The sequence below is a fragment of the Delphinus delphis genome, chromosome 3 (genome assembly GCF_949987515.2).
Source record: "Delphinus delphis chromosome 3, mDelDel1.2, whole genome shotgun sequence".
Lineage (NCBI taxonomy): Eukaryota > Metazoa > Chordata > Mammalia > Artiodactyla > Delphinidae > Delphinus > Delphinus delphis.
In genome coordinates this window covers 73,366,615-73,384,261 of record NC_082685.1, presented here as the reverse complement: position 1 = coordinate 73,384,261, position 17,647 = coordinate 73,366,615, and the positions used below count along the sequence as shown (strand labels likewise).

General features: G+C 37.7%; 1 long non-coding RNA gene across 3 annotated transcripts in view; it reads right to left on the bottom strand.

Moving 5' to 3' along the window:
- LOC132423341 (uncharacterized) overlaps positions 1-17,647 on the bottom strand; it is a 246,573-nt gene that overhangs the window by 99,898 nt on the left and 129,028 nt on the right. For 2 of the 3 annotated variants that reach the window (XR_009518969.1, XR_009518971.1), the window contains exon 2: positions 4,170-4,338. This is a non-coding gene — a long non-coding RNA (uncharacterized lncRNA). The remainder of the gene's footprint in view (positions 1-4,169; positions 4,339-17,647) is intronic. The other variant, XR_009518970.1, reaches the window with a different exon arrangement.

The following is a 17,647-nucleotide window of genomic DNA, read 5'->3' as shown; positions in this document are numbered from 1 at the left end:
TGCAATTTATTGTATGTATAACTCAATAAAGGGGAAAAGTAGAGAGGCAAAAAGCATGTTGCTGCACTTGTTTGTATATATTCATTTTACACAAAAAAGGGCAGAATATGTAAAATTGCCCACTCATCTGACTTTTCCCTCTACTAAATAAATAAAAATAAATATTTTCTCTTCCTCATGCTTTTCCATTTCTGCTATTCATCCGATATCAAAATGCATGTGAAAAACAAAATGGTAAATTCTACAATATGGAGCAAACCCACAGGTAAGAAGTCTTCTAATTACAATATCAAAAAGGTTTAGATAGAAATTATATCTAAATAACTCTGCTCTAGTTTGTTCTCTTAGCTTCCTTTCTCTTACTAGATAAAAGGATGCAAGAACTTGAAACAAAACCTCCTGCTCCTATGAGATACAAATTCTAATCCAAAATGGAAAGAAAATAAGTTGGCACTTTAAATACTGCAGACCAATTCTGTAAACAGAGCACAGCTAGAACTTGTGAAATGTAGCATGGACCAACTACTCCACAGACTTTTAAATTTGGAAAACATACATGGGCTGAATAATAAAGTCTTTTCACTCCCCAAACATCGTGGTTCAAGCTTTCTTCTTTACTAAAATGCAAACTACATTTTATAAATAGATTTCTATAGGGGAAGCTAGAGTACAGGACAGGTAACCTAAATGGTATCACAGTCACCTACCTAATATTTGCAAAGGCTGTACTATCTGTCATAAAATGAACACATTCTCTTAAGGACATTTTAAAAGATGAGCTTCACTTTTTTACAAAGTATATGCAGTATTGATTTATATCACCAATGTTTTTGAACTCTACAACTATAGTATCAGTAAAGACACACATAGAATTTTTCATTTTAATAATAAAGTTTCCCTAAGGCAATAGAGTTCAGAAATAAAGACAGTTGTAGAAAGCCCCTTCTTCTCTTTTCCACTGGCTACATTCCTTTTCTAAGCAAGCCAGCTATCCCTTGAAGTAAGAAAAGCAGCCCAAATTCATAAACTGAGCATGGCATTATAGAAGATAAAACAGTGAGAAACGCATAACTGCTGGAGCAGTGCATCCTGATCTTGCCGCATCATGGCACTGTATTTGTAAGGCACAGTGTGGTTAAGTTGACATTGATTATTGCTATAGGGAATTCTATACATTTCAGCCTCCTCAGACTCCACCAGACCATGTAAAGTGCTACAGAGATCAAAATCTCAGATATATCCATTACACATTTGTGGCATACCCACTGTATGCTGTGACACTGGGAAGCTCTGTGCCAGAGGATGTTTATGTTCATACATCACAAGGAAAATTGGTATGAAAAGAAATATTGAATTGTCCATATCCTGCATTGTTTAAATTTAGTACAATTTGTTCTCTTAAGGCTTTCCTGAACACTTGTGATTCGTATGATACTGTTTCTTCCAAAAGACCTCATATTTAAAAGAATTATATTTCTGGAAAGGCATGACGAATTTTAAAACGTTCTAATCAGAATGCATTGTTTCCTACATTATGTTTTGTGACTTATGTTTTGTGACTTATGTTTTGTGACTAAGGTTTTGTGACTAAGGTCAAGACCCCTAATAATTCAATGGTTACCATGGCAATCATTTAATTTAAATATTTTATATAAAAGACCTAGCATCACTGTATATATCTTTGTTAAAGGAGTTGTAGTCAATTAAACAAGATAGCACATAACTAATACCATGAAATCATATATAACATTTATGTGCCTCTATAATTCCTCTTATTTTTTTATAAATTTATTTATTTATTTATTTTTGGCTGCATTGGGTTTTCATTGCTGCACGCTGGCTTTTCTCTATTTGCAGTGAGCGGGGGTGTGATGTGCGGGCTTCTCATTGTGGTGGCTTCTTTTGTTGTGGAGCATGGGCTCTAGGTGCATGGGCTTCAGTAATTGTGGCACATGGGCTCAGTAGTTGTGGCGCACGGGCTTAGCTGCTCTGCAGCATGTGGGATCTTCCCAGACCAGGGCTCGAACTCATGTCTCCTGCGTTGGCAGGCAGATTCTTAGCCATTACGCCACCAGGGAAGCCCCCTCTTATTTTTTAATATTAGAAATTCAATGGGTCTTCTGTTTGGGGGGGCAAAAAGTAACAGTGATCATATTTACCCTTTTGCCTGAAAATATATATATATATATATATATATACACACACACACATAAACAAAAGTTTTCAAAATATGTGACATCAGTGATTCCATAGAAATGTTAAATAAATAAAAGAATCTCTTTGATTGTCCCACCTTAGTGCCTGAAGAGCATATCGATGGTCATAGCATAGGGAAGAAGAAACCATGTAGGGAAAAGGCAGAGCCCAGTTGGGCAGTTGGATTTGGAAGTCTGGAGAGGCCATGGCAGCTAGAATTCATTGGTGGAGTACCAAGCACAGGAAAGATGCAAAGAAAAACTACTCTAGAAATCTACAGAGGATCAGCACACCGATGTCAGAAAATTACCTAACACCCGGGAAAGAACTACCTAAAAGTATTCAAGGGAGCTTGCCTGGTGGCGCAGTGGTTGAGAGTCCGCCTGCCGAAGCAGGGGACATGGGTTCGTGTCCCGGTCCGCGAACATCCCACATGCTGCGGAGCGGCTGGGCCCGTGAGCCATGGCCACTGAGCCTGTGCATCCTGTGCCTGTGCTTCACAAAAGTATTCAAGAACAAAATCCCTAGTCAGTATGGAAAACTCGTAATTCAGGAGACAAAAGTAGAGAATTCAGAAGAGTTTTGCTTCAGAATTGAAATAAAATTAGCCCTAAATAAGCCACTCCCCTATCCCCACGTGACAAAATTTAAGCAAATCCCAGAAGGATCAAAATGTTTCCAGGTAACTTAACTGCATGCCACAACAGAGCCCAAATATATTTATAGGAATACAAAACTACATAGCACCTAAGACCATAAAATCCACAGTCTAGCATCCAATAAAAATATCTCCAGGCGTGCAAAGAAGCATCAAACTATGACCCATAATAGAAGGAAAAAAATCAATAAAATCAGCCCAATTTATAAATTGAACTTCATCCAAATTAAGAATTTCAAAAAACATGGCTATAAAATGAAAAACAAGGCTATGAAAAACAAGATAAAGACTGTTAAAAACAGTTGCAAGTGGTGTATCTGATAAAGGACTCCCATCTAGAATATATAAAACTCTCAAAACATGGTAACACAAATTAAAACTGGGCAAATATTTAAACCCATATTTCACCAAAGTAGATACCGAATCACAAACACCCAAATGAAAAGATGCTCAGTATAATTAGTAATTAAGAAAATGTGGCTTAAACTACAATGAGATAATCGTCTGCACCTATTACAATAACGAATATTTTTTTAAGTGTTCATTCTAAGTGCTAGTGAGAATTTGAAGTAACTGGCATTCTCAAACATTGTGGAATAAAAGATGGTAAAACGACATTGTAAAATATTTTGACAGTTTCTTAAAAAGTGAAACATACAACTTATATATATCTAGCAATTCCACTTTAAGGTATTTACTCAAGAGAAATGAAAGCATCTGTTCACACAGACTTGTATATGAAGGTTTATAGCACCTCCATTTATAAATACCAAAAACTAGAAATAATCCAAATGTCCAATAAAGGTACATGAACATATTCTGATATATGCATATAATGAAATACTATTCCCCTATAAAAAAGGAATTGGCTATCGTGCACAAAACAGTGTGGATGAATCACAAAATTATTATGAGACAAAGCAGTAAAATAAACCAAAGAAAGCACATACTCTACGATTCCATTTACATAAAATTCTAGCAATTCTCTTATAGTGACAAAACACATTATCAATAGTTGTCTGGGCACGGGGAAGTGTAGAAATGGATTAAAAGGAGTGATTACAAAAGGGTGCAAGAGAACTTTTGGGGTGCAGTATTTCATTACCTTAATTGTGGTGATTGTTTCACAGGTGTATAAATATAACAAAACTTAAAATGTACACTTTACATGAGTGCTGTTATTGTGTGTCAATTAAACTTCAAACATCTCTTCAAAACATTTTTTAATCCAACAATTGAAAACATTTATCGCAGGATTTTGAATATTACTGTTTTAAGAATTGCATTAAAATAAAAATCTTAATGTCTTCCTTACCTTCTCTAATTTCTTACCAGGGTGATGAGTGATATATCTTGTTGATGAACTTCAGAGAAGAAAGTCTCATGCCAGGATCACAGCTCCTTCTTGGTTCTGTTTTCTCAGATCTGCTTCACTGAGAGTATTCATTCTGGTCTTCCCTCTTCTGTGCAGCCAGAGACCTGGACTGTTTTGTAAAAAACATTTGCATTTAAAATACATGAATAACCCATATTATTTGCAAAAAAAACCCTTTGTCTTCATTTATTTACTTAACAAATTCTTGGGGCGAAGCTTACTATGTGCCAGACATTGTCCCAGGCACCATGAAAAATAGTCAACAAGAGATCCTTGGTTTTTATCCCTCATGAATCTGACAGTGTAGTGCAAGTGTGGTTGGCTGAATTATTGGATCCAGTAATTTACACTCCTTGTTTCCACATCCTTTTTCCCCCTTCTATTATCCTTAAAAAGAAATAGTAATCCTGCAAGCTTGTCACTTCTTAGTTACCCCCACTAGATCCTCCATTTTTACTCTTGTATTGGTGTTTGCTGGTAATAGAACAGTTGTTCTTAAACTTCAGCATGAAACCAGTTCGCCTGAAGGGCTTGTTAAACACGTTTGATGACATCCATGCCTAGTGTTTTGATTCAGCTAACCTGGGGTGAAGCGCAAGAATTTGCAGTTCTAACAAGTTCTGAGAAGAAACTAATGCTGCCAATCATGAAACCACAGCTTGAGAACCGTTGTGTTAGGTGCTAATAGGAATTTAAGGAAAAGCTGACTTATGGAAAAAAGACTTACACCTCTGTTAGAATTGGTCCTACGTTGACTAGAAGTGGCGAGAGTGGGCATCCTTGCCTTGTTCCTAATCTTAGGGCTTTCAGTTTTTCACTATTGAGTATGATGTTAGTTGTGGCTTGTCATATATGACCTTTATTATGTTGAACAAGTTTCCTTCTATTTCTAGCTGTTTTTTAATTGAGATGTAATTGACATATAACATTAGTTTCAATTGTATAACATAATTCCTTATTTGTAAATATTGCAATATGATCACCACAATGAGTCTAGTTAATGTCCATTACCACACATAGTTACAAATTGTGTGATAAGAACCTTTAAGATTAACTCTTTTATCAACTTTCAAATATACAATAAAGTATTAATAACTTTAGTCACCATGCTATGCGTTACATCCCCATGACTTATGTTGGGCTGCACCCCACAGGCCTACAAAGCCTGTGCTTGCCCAGCGTCAAGACCAAAGAAAGAGCCCGGCGTCAGCTACAGAGACATCAATGGTTTAATGAATGGGGACGGATCTTACACGTCCGAAGCAAGGTCCAGGAGCGACCACCATGTGCGTGTGCCGCAGACAGCAGGCAGGACGTGGTAGTGGTATTCGCTGGGGGAGCGGGGAGGTGGGAGATTACCAGTTACAGGGGAATTGACGTCAGGTGGGCTCATTAATTACCAGGGAAACCAGTGGAGGGGCAAGCTCCTCACTGCCCCTTTGATGAGAACAGTCACTAGCTGGGGCCTGGGGCAAGTACACAGGAAGGTCAGTCATGTGAGTAGCATGTAGGTGAAGCAGGCACTGGTCGAGCAGGGGATGTACAGAGAGCAAGACAACAGCCACCTTGAGTGGCCTGACCATACAACTTATTTATTTTCTAACTGAAAGTTTGTACCTTTTGAGCCCCCATTTCACCCACCCACTCCTGCCTATGGCAACCACCAATCTGTTCTCTATATCTATGAGTTCGTTTTTTTTCTTTTTTTTTTTGTTTCTTTTTCTAGATTCCTCATATAAGAATAATGAAATCATACATTATTTGATTTTTGTTGTCTGGCTTATTTTACTTAGCATAATGGTCAAGTTTCTCCACGTTATTGCAAAAGGCAAGATTTCCTTCTTTTTTATGGCGGTTAAGATTCCACTGTATAAATATATACCACATTTTCTTTATCCATTTATCTTTCAATGGACTGTTCCCTTATCTTGGCTATTGTAAATAATGCTGCAATGGACATGGGGGGTGCATATAGTTTTCAAGTTATTGTTTTCATTTTCATTGGATAAATACCCAGAATTAAACTGGTGAATCATATGGTAGTTCTATTTTTAGTTTTTTGAGGAGCCCTCCCCCCTACTATTTTCCTTAGTGGCTACACCAATTTGCATTCCCACCAACACTGCACAGAGTTTCCGTATCCCTCCACATCCTCACCAGCATTTGTTAGTTATTTTTTTTGTCTTTCTGATAATAGCCATTCTAATGGGTGTGAGGTGCTACCTCATTGTGGTTTTGATTTGTAGTTCACTGATGATTCATGATGCTAAACACCTTTTCATGTAGCTGTTGGCCATCTGTATGCATTCTTTGAAAACAAATGTCTATTCAAATTCTCTACTTATTTTTTAATCAACTTGGTTTTGTGTGGTTTTTTTTTTTTTTTTTTTTTTTTTTGCTATTGAGTTGTATGAGTTATTTCTATATTTTGGATGTTAACCGTTTCTCATATATTTCTATCAGAAGTCTCTTCAGGAAAATCTAGGTTTTTACTATCAAGTGCTCAAAGTACTTCTACCTTCTACCCATTACCTAATTCAAAGCCACATCCACATTTTCTGTTACTTCTGACAGTAGCACCCCACTTTCCAGTACCAAAATCTTTATTAGTTTCCCAGGGTTGTCATGAGAAAATGTCACAAATTGGGTGTCTTAAAGCAACAGAAATGTATTCTCTTGTAGTCTTGAAGGCTAGCAGTTCAAAATCATGGTGTTAACAGAGCCATGCTTGCTCCTTCTGAAACTCTGGACAGAGTCCCTTCTTGCCCCTTCTTAGCCTCCAGTGGTGGCCACAACCCTTGTTGCTCCTTAGCTTGTAGCTGTATCATGACAATTTGTGCTTCTGTTATCACATGGTATTCTCCCTGAGTCTCTGCATCCAAATTTCTCTCTACTTATTAGGATACCAGTCATATTGAGTTGGGGCTCAGCCTAATGACCTCTTGGTAATTTTACTGCATCTATAAATATCCTGTTTATAAACAAGGTCACATTCCCAGGTACCAGGGGTTAGGACTTAAACATACATTTTGGGGGACACAATTCAACCCATAACTGAGACCAAGCCAATCCCAGAAACCAAAGTGAGACCAGCTTTCCAGCCATCTCACTAGGTAATATATACAAGTGATTTTATAATCAAGTCTTTTTTTTTTTCCACCTCCAGTAAGGATTTGTTCGTACTATAACTTATGTGTCTTTTACCTTGTTAGAGACACAATTCTTTTTCCCCTGGACTTTGTTAACATCCCTTTCATTCAACAAGAAAGAATTACCAGGTTGACTTTCTTCCCAGGATTTATATTCATGTATTGATTTCTTTCTGTATGGCTCAAAGCCATAGAGAAACTGTTGAATGATAGTTCACAAGAGGGAAAAGGGAAGCCCCTTATGTAGGACTGGGGTACATTCTGAATACCTTGGGGGACAGGCTAAGAGAAGTAAGATCGATTTTGCATTGGTTGCAATTTCTGAGTTAAGAGAAGTGGAGATAAAGTAGGGGTTGAATACAATAATGTGATGAAGGTATTTAGTAACTGGGTAACCCCAGTAATAGATGGGTATAGAAATGTAGGTCTGGGACCATCATTAATAAGAAAGCAGTCATCATTTAAAGAAGGGGTTGTTTTAGCATTCTCCAGCTGAAACACATCTTGCCTTCAGGAAAAACATGTTTCCTGTTAACTACAATGTTTCCTGTTAACTTCCCAGCTGGCTTTATCTGTGTCTGTCTTCCCAAACTGAAAATTGCTGGGCTGCTTTTCTCCTTTTCAGTCCAAGTTGCTTTTTCTCTTTTTCAGTCTGGAGTGTTCTTTGCTCTTTCATGACTAAAATTCTATGTGGTGTGGATTGTTGCCAAGTATCCTCACTTAGTGTTGTCTAAATATCACTGCAACTGTCAGTTTCTTCATAAATCCTGCTCCTTTAAAACTATGTTTTCATGGAGGACATTTTGTTTTTAATCTCTTCTGCCTTTTGCTGTTGGTTTTGGTTGATATGGGGAGAAGAGTGAGTTAAGCAATGTCATACTTCCCCATACTTTTTTTTTTAACGTCTTTATTGGAGTATAATTACTTTACAATGGTGTGTTAGTTTCTGCTGTATAACAAAGTGAATCAGCTATATGTATGCGTATGTCACCATATACCATCCCTCTTGCGTCTCTCTCCTACCCTTCCAAACCCAGCCCTCGAGGGGGACACAAAGCGGCGAGCTGATCTCCCTGTGCTATGTGGCTGCTTCGCACTAGCTATCTATTTTAAATTTGGTAGTGTATATATGTCCATGCCACCCTCTCACTTCATCCAAGATTACCATTCTCCCTCCCGTGTCCTCAAGTCCATTCTCTATGTCTGCGTCTTTATTCCTGTCCAGCCCCTAGGTTCATCAGAACATTTTTTTTTTACATTTTATATATATATATATATATATATATGTTAGCATACGATATTTGTTTTTCTCCTTTTGACTTACTTCACACTATGACAGTCTCTAGGTCCATCCATATCACTACAAATAACTCGATTTCATTTCTTTTTATGGCTGAGTAATTCCACTGGATATATGTGCCACAACTTCTTTATCCATTCAACTGTTGATGGACACTTAGGTTGCTTCCATGTCCTGGCTATTGTAAATAGAGCTGCAGTGAACATTTTGGTACATGACTCTTTTTGAATTATGGTTTTCTCAGGGTATATGCCCAGTATTGGGATTGCTGGGTCATATGGTAGTTCTATTTTTAGGTTTTGAGTAACCTCCATACTGTTCTCCATAGTGGCTGTATCAACTTACAATCCCACCACCAGTTCAAGAGGGTTCCCTTTTTTCCACACCCTCTCCAGCACTGTTTGTAGAATTTTTGATGATGGCCATTTTGACAGGTGTGAGGTGATGCCTCATTGTAGTTTTGACTTGCATTTCTCTAATGATTAGTGATGTTGAGCATCCTTTCATGTGTTTGTTGGTGGTCTGTATATCTTCTTTGGAGAAATGTCTATTTAGGTCTTCTGCCCCTTTTTGGATTGGGCTCTTTGTTTTTATGATATTGAGCTGCATAAGCTGCTTGTATATTTTGAAGACTAATCCTTTGTCAGTTGCTTCATTTGCAAATATTTCCTCCTATTCTGAGGGTTGTCTTTTCATCTTGTTTACGGTTTCCTTTACTGTGCAAAAGCTTTTAACTTTCATTAGGTCCCATTTATTTATTTTTGCTTTTATTTCCATTTTTCTAGGAGGTGGGTCAAAAAGGATCTTGCTGTAATTTATGTCATAGAGTGTTCGGCCAGTGTTTTCCTCTAAGAGTTTGATAGTGTCTGGCCTTACATTTAGGTCTTTAATTCATTTTGAGTTTAATTTTGTGTACGGTGTTAGGGAGTGTTCTAATTTCATTCTTTTACATGTAGCTCTCCCGTTTTCCCAGCACCACTTATTGAAGAGGCTGTCTTTTCTCCACTGTATATTCTTGCCTCCTTTATCAAAGATAAGGTGACCATATGTGTGTGGGTTTATCACTGGGCTTTCTATCCTGTTCCATTGATCTACAATTCTGTTTTTGTGCCAGTACCATACGGTCTTGATTACTGTAGCTTTGTAGTATAGTCTGATTCCTCCAGCTCCATTTTTCTTTCTGAAGATTGCTTTGGCTATTTGGGGTATTTTGTGTTTCCATACAAATCGTGCAATTTTTTTGTTTTAGTTCTGTGAAAAATGTCATTGGTAGTTTGATAGGGATTGCACTGAATCTGTAGATTGCTTTGGGTAGTATAGTCATTTTCACAATGTTGATTCTGCCAATCCAAGAACATGGTATATCTCTCCATCTGTTTGTATCATCTTTAATTTCTTTCATCAGTGTCTTATAATTTTCTGCATACATGTCTTTTGTCTCCTTAGATAGGTTTATTCCTAGGTATTTTATGCTTTTTGTTACAATGGTAAATGGGAGTGTTTCCTTAATTTATCCTTCAGATTTTTCATTAGTGTATAGGAATGCAAGAGATTTCTGTGCATTAATTTTGTATCATGCTACTTTACCAAATTCATTGATTAGCTCTAGTAGTTTTCTGGTAGCATCTTTAGGATTCACTATGTATAGTATCATGTCATCTGCAAACAGTGACAGCTTTACTTCTTTTCCAATTTGGATTCCTTTTATTTCTTTTTCTTCTCTGATTGCTGTGGCTAAAACTTCCAAAACTATGTTGAATAATAGTGGTGAGAGTAGGCAACCTTGCCTTGTTCATGATCTTAGTGGAAATGGTTTCAGTTTTTCACCTTTGAGAACAAGGTTGCCTGTGGGTTTGTCATATATGGTCTTTATTATGTGGAGTTCCCTCTATGCCTACTTTCTGGAGGGTTTTTATCATAAATGGGTGTTGAATTTTGTCAAAAGCTTTTTCTGCCTCTATTGAGATGATCACATGGTTTTTCTCCTTCACTTAGTTAATATGGTGTATTACATTGATTGATTTACATATATTGAAGAATCCTTGCATTCCTGGGATAAACCCCACTTGATCATGATGCATGATCCTTCTAATGTGCTGTTGGATTCTATTTGCTAGTATTTTGTTGAGGGTGTTTTAACCCATGTTCATCAGTGATATTGGCCTGTAGTTTTCTTATTTTGTGGCATCTTTGTCTGGTTTTGGTATCAGGGTGATGGTGGCCTTGTGGAATGAGTTTGGGAGTGTTCCTCCCTCTGCTATATTTTGGAAGAGTTTGAGAAGGATAGGTGTTAGCTCTTCACTAAATGTTTGATAGAATTTGCCTGTGAAACCATCTGGTCCTGGGCTTTTGTTTGTTGGAAGATCTTTAATCACAGTTTCAGTTTCAGTGCTTGTGACTGGTCTGTTTATATTTTCTATTTCTTCCTGGTTAAGTCTCGGAAGGTTGTGCTTTTCTAAGAATTTATCCATTTCTTCCAGGTTGCCCATTTTATTGGTATATAGTTGCTTGTACTGATCTCTCATGATCCTTTGTATTTCTGCAGTGTCAGTGTCAGTGGGTGAGGTTGGTTCAGTGGGTTGAGTAGGCTCCCAGGAGGAGAGGTGTGGATAGTGACCTGTGCTTGCACACAGGCTTCTTGGTGGCTGCAGCAGCAGCCTTAGCATCTCATGCCTGTCTCTGGGATCCGCACTGATAGCCGCAGCTTGTGCCTGTCTCTGGAGCTCCTTTAGGAGGTGCTCTGAATCCCCTCTCCTCGTGCACCCTGAAACAATGGTCTCTCGACTCTTATGCGGTTCCAGACTTTTTCCCAGACTCCCTCCCAGCTAGCTGTGGAGCATTAGCCCCCTTCAGGCTGTGTTCACGCCTCCAACCCCAGTCCTCTCCCAGCACCCGACAGAAGCCCAAGCCTCAATTCTCAGCCCCCACCCGTCCCGGTGGGTGAGCAGACCAGCCTCTCAGGCTGTTGAGTGCTGGTCAGCACCCATCCTCTGTGCGGAAATCTCTCCGCTTTGCCCTCCACACCCCAGTTGCTGCGCTCTCCTCCGTGGCTCTGAAGTCTCCCCCCAACCCACCCCCCATCTCCCCCAGTGAAGGGGCTTCCCAGTGTATGGAAACATTTCCTCCATCACAGCTCCCTCCCTTTGGTGCCAGTCTTGTCCCTAGTCTTTTGTCTCTGTTTTTTCTTTTCTCTTTTGCCCTACCCAGGTACGTGGGGAGTTTCTTGCCTTTGGGGAAGTCTGAAGTCTTCTGCCAGTGTTCAATAGGAGTTGTTCCACATGTAGATTTTTTTTTTTTTTTTTTTTTTTGCGGCACGCGGTCTTCTCACTGTTGCGGCCTCTCCTGTTGCGGAGCACAGGCTCCGGACGCGCAGGCTTAGTGGCCATGGCTCACGGGCCCAGCCCCTCCGTGGCATGTGGGATCTTCCCAGACTGGGGCACGAACCCGTGTCCCCTGCATCGGCAGGCGGACTCTCAACCACTGCGCCACCAGGGAAGCCCTGTAGATGTATTTTTGATGTATTTGTGGGAAGGAAGGTGATCTCCACATTTTACTCCTCCACCATCTTGAAGGTCCCCCCCCCCCCGCATACTTTATTCAACTGAAGAAATTAAGTCAGAGTATGAAGTGGAAATTTAGTAAATATTCATTCACCATAGGACGTTTGATAGGAATGCAAAAAGATATGATTGACTAGCAGCTTTGGTGAAAAAAAAAAACAAAAAAACGTGGAATGGAAGAGCTAGTTGTTTTGTTGATGTGTATATATAATTTCTCATTAACATACAAGATTATACAATGACACCTGTTTGGAAAATAATTTAATCACTCGATTACTTATTTTTACACAATCTGTGTTTTCCTACAAGTAGGAAAATGAGTGTCATTTTACATACTGCTAGAGTTTTAAACTGAAGTGAATATCAAAAATGATCATTTATAGAAGAATAGCAAGGAGATGGATGCAGATTAGTTTAGAATATTTGTTCATCATAAAAATCTAAGATGGTATTTAACTTCATATTTCACATTTTAAAAACCAAGCAGTATAATACAACAATGCTAATCTTGAAACAACAGCAATTTAATTGAAAAAATATTCTTTAAAACTAAGTGGAAATTATGAAGGTATAGAAAAAATTGAATAATTTTAATGGAGATAAAGAAAATCCACACATCCTTAAAAGTAAAATAAGACTGGTGGTTGTAAAACATTTCACTATTTATATGTGTGAAATTTCTTCTCTGGTACATGCCTAAAGTAAATATGTTTCAAACTTTAATATGAATTTCTTTGAACTAACATCTTGTTTCTGGGAAATGCTGTGGTTGTCACATACACTTGTTACAAAAGCAGTTACTGTGAGTGCATTTTCAAACAAATATAAAAAGGTACAGAATCATGACATGGTCTGAAAGTTCATTTGCACAAAACTAAAACAGCCATAGTAAGAAGCAAAATAATTCTGTTAATTAAATGAATTTAAAGCCAGTCTGGGGGAGATGCTTAATTTAAAAAGTGGGGGAAAATTGCTCTTAAAAATAGAAGCAGATCTTTTGAAAAGAGTTGAGCTAAACATAGAAAAGAGAAGGGATGGGCAATTAGAGGGTAGGTAAGAAGAGAAAGTTATGGAAAGGAGCTGTTTTTGTTTTAAACTATGTATTATCAAGACTCATATACAAAGCACCAGATATAGGACTTCTCATGACTGGATCAGTGGTATGAAATTTTTCAAGCAATAAGTTCCAAAATCATTTTTGACAGGAAAATTTGCTTATATCAACATAAAATCTCAACTGGAATCCACTGCCACAGTTTAAAAAATAGGAAATAATAAATCCTTGAAGGATGTAGAGAATTCTGAGAATTAGTAAATCCCTAGGAATTAAAAAATTGATGGAATATAGTTTAACTATCTTTCAAATAATTTTAATTGTAAAAAATCATCTTCCAGTTTTAAACTATCTTAGTTATTTTGTTTCAAATATTTAAAATAAATCAAACTTGGATATTGTAGAGGAAATGCATGTCCAGTGGAAGAACATTAGAAAGATTCCACTGTACAATTTGAGGCCAAGAAAACATTTATTTTCCCTATCATAAAAAATATTAGGGACTTCCATGGTGGTCCAGCGGTTAAGACTCTGTGCTTCCACTAGAGGGGCACGGGTTCTATCTCTGGTTGGGGAACTAAGATCTCGCATGCCGCGAGGTATGGTCAAAAAAAAAAATTTAACTTCCTATGTTTAAAACATCAAAATCTTTTTTTATAGATATTTTAGTGCAATTTGCAGTTCAGTTCTACAAATTTTCAGTGAGAGGTTCACCTTTTTTGAATCTGCAAAATTGAGCACGAAGGCATATATGTGACTAGAAGTTGCAGATCTTACGTCCTCTGGTGAAGGAAGATATATCTCAAGGTCTTAAAATATTTTAATTGAAGTCCTGGTACAACTTTTCCTTCCATGGAATGAGAAACCACTCAGGTTTTCTAAACTAATAATAAAGCACACCAATAGGGACAGTTAATCTAAAGAAAGTTATTTGTTTTTCCCAAGCCCTTATGCTGTCTCACAAGTACTGGGCTTTTACCTTCAGTCTGTCAGGCTGAAGAAGAGGAGAAGAGGGTGGGTCTTGGAGATGAGTTTTTTGAATTTGTAAGGTGCATCTATAGGATTAATAAGGATGTTTACATTCATAGTTAGACAGTCGCAGCAAGTAGGGTAGTCTGGAAACAGTCCACAGATGCATGCTATAGCCTAAAACATTTCTTAGGAAAACTTCACGTTGTTTTGTCTTTAACAATTGCTTTTCAGCAATCAGTTTCATCTTTTGTTTTAAGATTTATTTATTTTTAAATTTTAGTTATTTTTGGCTGCATCAGGTCTTAGTTGCGGCACGCAGGATCATCATTGAGGAGCACGGGCTCTTCTTTGAGGAACGCAGGCTTCTCTCTAGTTGTGGCATGGGGGTTTTCTCTTCTCTAGTTGTGGCCGGCGGGCTGCAGAGCGCGTGGGCTCTGTAGTTTGTGGCACGTGGGCTCTCCAGTTGAGGCACGCGAGCCCAGTAGTTGTGGCACACAGGCTTAGTTGCTCTGCGGCGTGCGGGATCTTAGTTCCCTGACCAGGGATTGAAACTGCGTCCCCTGCATTGTAAAGTGGATTCTCTACCACTGGACCACCAGGGAAGTCCCCAGTTTCATCTTTAACAATGTCAGACCATCTACCTAATTTAGCCATAGTGTTAGGTAATACTGAGAAAATGCTCACTGCCTATAGAAGGTAAAGCCTAAGATCACTCTCGGGAATGGGCAACTTTATTAGTGAACTGTATACTACACTCTGGGTCCATTAATGTTGGTTTACTTCAAGAATTTTGGATATCATATAAGTATATTATTTCAGTAATAAACCTTAACTGTTAGTATAATGGCTTTTCTGAGGTCTGTGAAACTTTCTAGCAAATCATTGAACTCAAGGGTAGGATTAGGGACCTTCCAAACTACAACAGAACTACTATCTGTCAGTAACTACTATCTTGGTGGATGCACCCTGTATACTTGAAAAGCCCATTTTCTGAATGTGCTTTTCTGAATGTGCTTTATGAGATGGAATGTTTTATAAATGTCAGTATGGTCGGGTCAGTTAATACTATTGTTAGTCTTTTATATCCATACAGCTTTTCTGACTACTTTGCAATTACTAAGAGAAGATTATTGGTATCACCAACTATAATCATGAATGTATCTATTCTTTTTCAGGTTTGGCAGTTTTTGCCTCCTATATTGTGAAGTACAGTTTTTAAGTGAATACACATTTACAGTATATCTTCCTGGCGAATTGACTATTATTCATCATGAAATGTCCCTCCTTACTACAGGTAATATTCTTTGTCCTGAATTCTATCATTACCATGTGCTTGTGATATATTTTTCCATCCTTTTACTATTAACCAAATGTATATATGTAAATGTGCCTATTGTATACATCATGGTAGTCTAAGGGCTCTATCACTTTAAAGGTAGATATTCTGAGAATTATCAGGAATAATTTGGGAGTGTTTGTTCTGAGCTGGTTTGTAACCACAGATCTTGTGGCAGAGTGGTAGTGTTTAGAAAAATAAATACTCTTTCCTGTTTCTTTTCTTTCCACATGCTGTATTTTTCACTTAATGCAGTGAATAGCCCTGGATGCAGCCATACCCAGTAGTCAACTTATTTTCTCAGTGCCTACATTCTTGTTTTTTAATCTGCCCTGGGAAACAATACAAGATATGACTTAGTTTAAAAACAGGACTGAATCCTCACTTTCACCCCTCCTGCTCTTTTTGATCATTACATGTCTCAGTATCAGACAATCTTCTTTATCATTTTTAAGATAAGGAAATGATGGCACAGAAAGTTTAACTGATGTAACTAAGGTACTAAGTCAGCCTCCAATGTGAATATTGGGCTCCTGGCTCTCTGTCCAGGGCACTTTCATCCAAGCCCATTACCTTTCTGTGTATCCTCCTCCCCCTAAAAATGTTTAGGATCCTTTTACTAAAGAATTCTATTGTCCTTACCCAAATCCTGTGTGTTTAACACACAGAAAAAACACAGGCACATTTATTATTATTCTTATTGAGCAAGAAAAGAACAACTATTTGTCACACCAGACATCATAATCACTCTTGTTAAAGCTGATCTTCAAGCTTGCCCCTTGTCATGTGTGCTTGAAGATGAAGAAGAAATTCTGCCTTCAATTTTCCTAGTGGTTTAACATAAAGTCACACCTCAAATTCTTATCTCAGACAGATATATGAGTGGATGTGTGTGTATGAGTTGATTTCATTCTAGTAAATTGGTGAATGGATGTGAATATACTCTCAGAGTGATATATAAGATATTTTTTATCATCATTGTTGGACAGGAGGCACTGTTGGTTATTGGTGAAGATACAACATTAGTGAGGTAGTTTCCACACTCAAAGGGTTTAAAATTCAATGTTGATATTGGAGTAAAGAAACCATATAAATAACTACAATTCAAAGCAGAAGATAAAGTCTTCTATAGATAATTGTAAACAAAGGAAAAAAATGCCAGGAGCATGAGAAATAGCCTCATGAAAAATCTTCACTGGATGCTTTGATCCACACAGTAATCTTACCAGATACACAGAAGGGAGGTGACTATTATGCTCACTTTATAAATGCTCTGAGCATCTATTTTTTTTTAGTCCACATTCATCCAGCCAAGGGATAGTAGAATCATTTTTGTAACTCAAGTCATCAAAATTCAACTGTAGAAGAAACTATGTATTCTACTTTCGAGTGCCACCCTCTATTTCTAATCAGCTAACTGACTTAAGCTAAATCATTTTTTAAAATATCCTATGGTTATTGCATCCTCTGGTATAAAAGCTGATATTTTTATATCGATGGTCCTAAGTCAGTTATCAAGTCTGTTAGAGTTGTAACTTCGTCATATACCAAAATAAATTTAGAAGTTTCCATTGGTAAATTACAGGGGAAGCAAATAGAAAGTGTAAATTTCCACAAAGAAAATATGAAATACCCTATTTTGAAGGTAATCTATGACTCAGAGAAATATACCCAAATAAATCATTTTGGAAAACTGATATTAGATAAATAATAGTGTGGAAAAGAATCCAATAATGGGCAAGTGGCCACATGACTTTGTTTTGCTTTTTCTTCTTTTAATTTAGTGGTTTATTTGGAATTATTCCAGTTTGTTGTAAAAAGAATCGGGTGCTGCTGTTTCATTCCTCACCATGTGTGGGTGATTATGGAGGAGGATGGCTGTCTGTCAAAAGCAGATGATGCCCACGGAATGTCTGAAAATATAAAACTGCTTATTGCGAAATGATTGCTTGGGTTTATCTGTCATGCACAGACTGCCTGGTCAACAGACACTGAAATCTGAGTGAGACAGTTGTGTTGACATGTAGTACTGAAAACAACCCTTTAA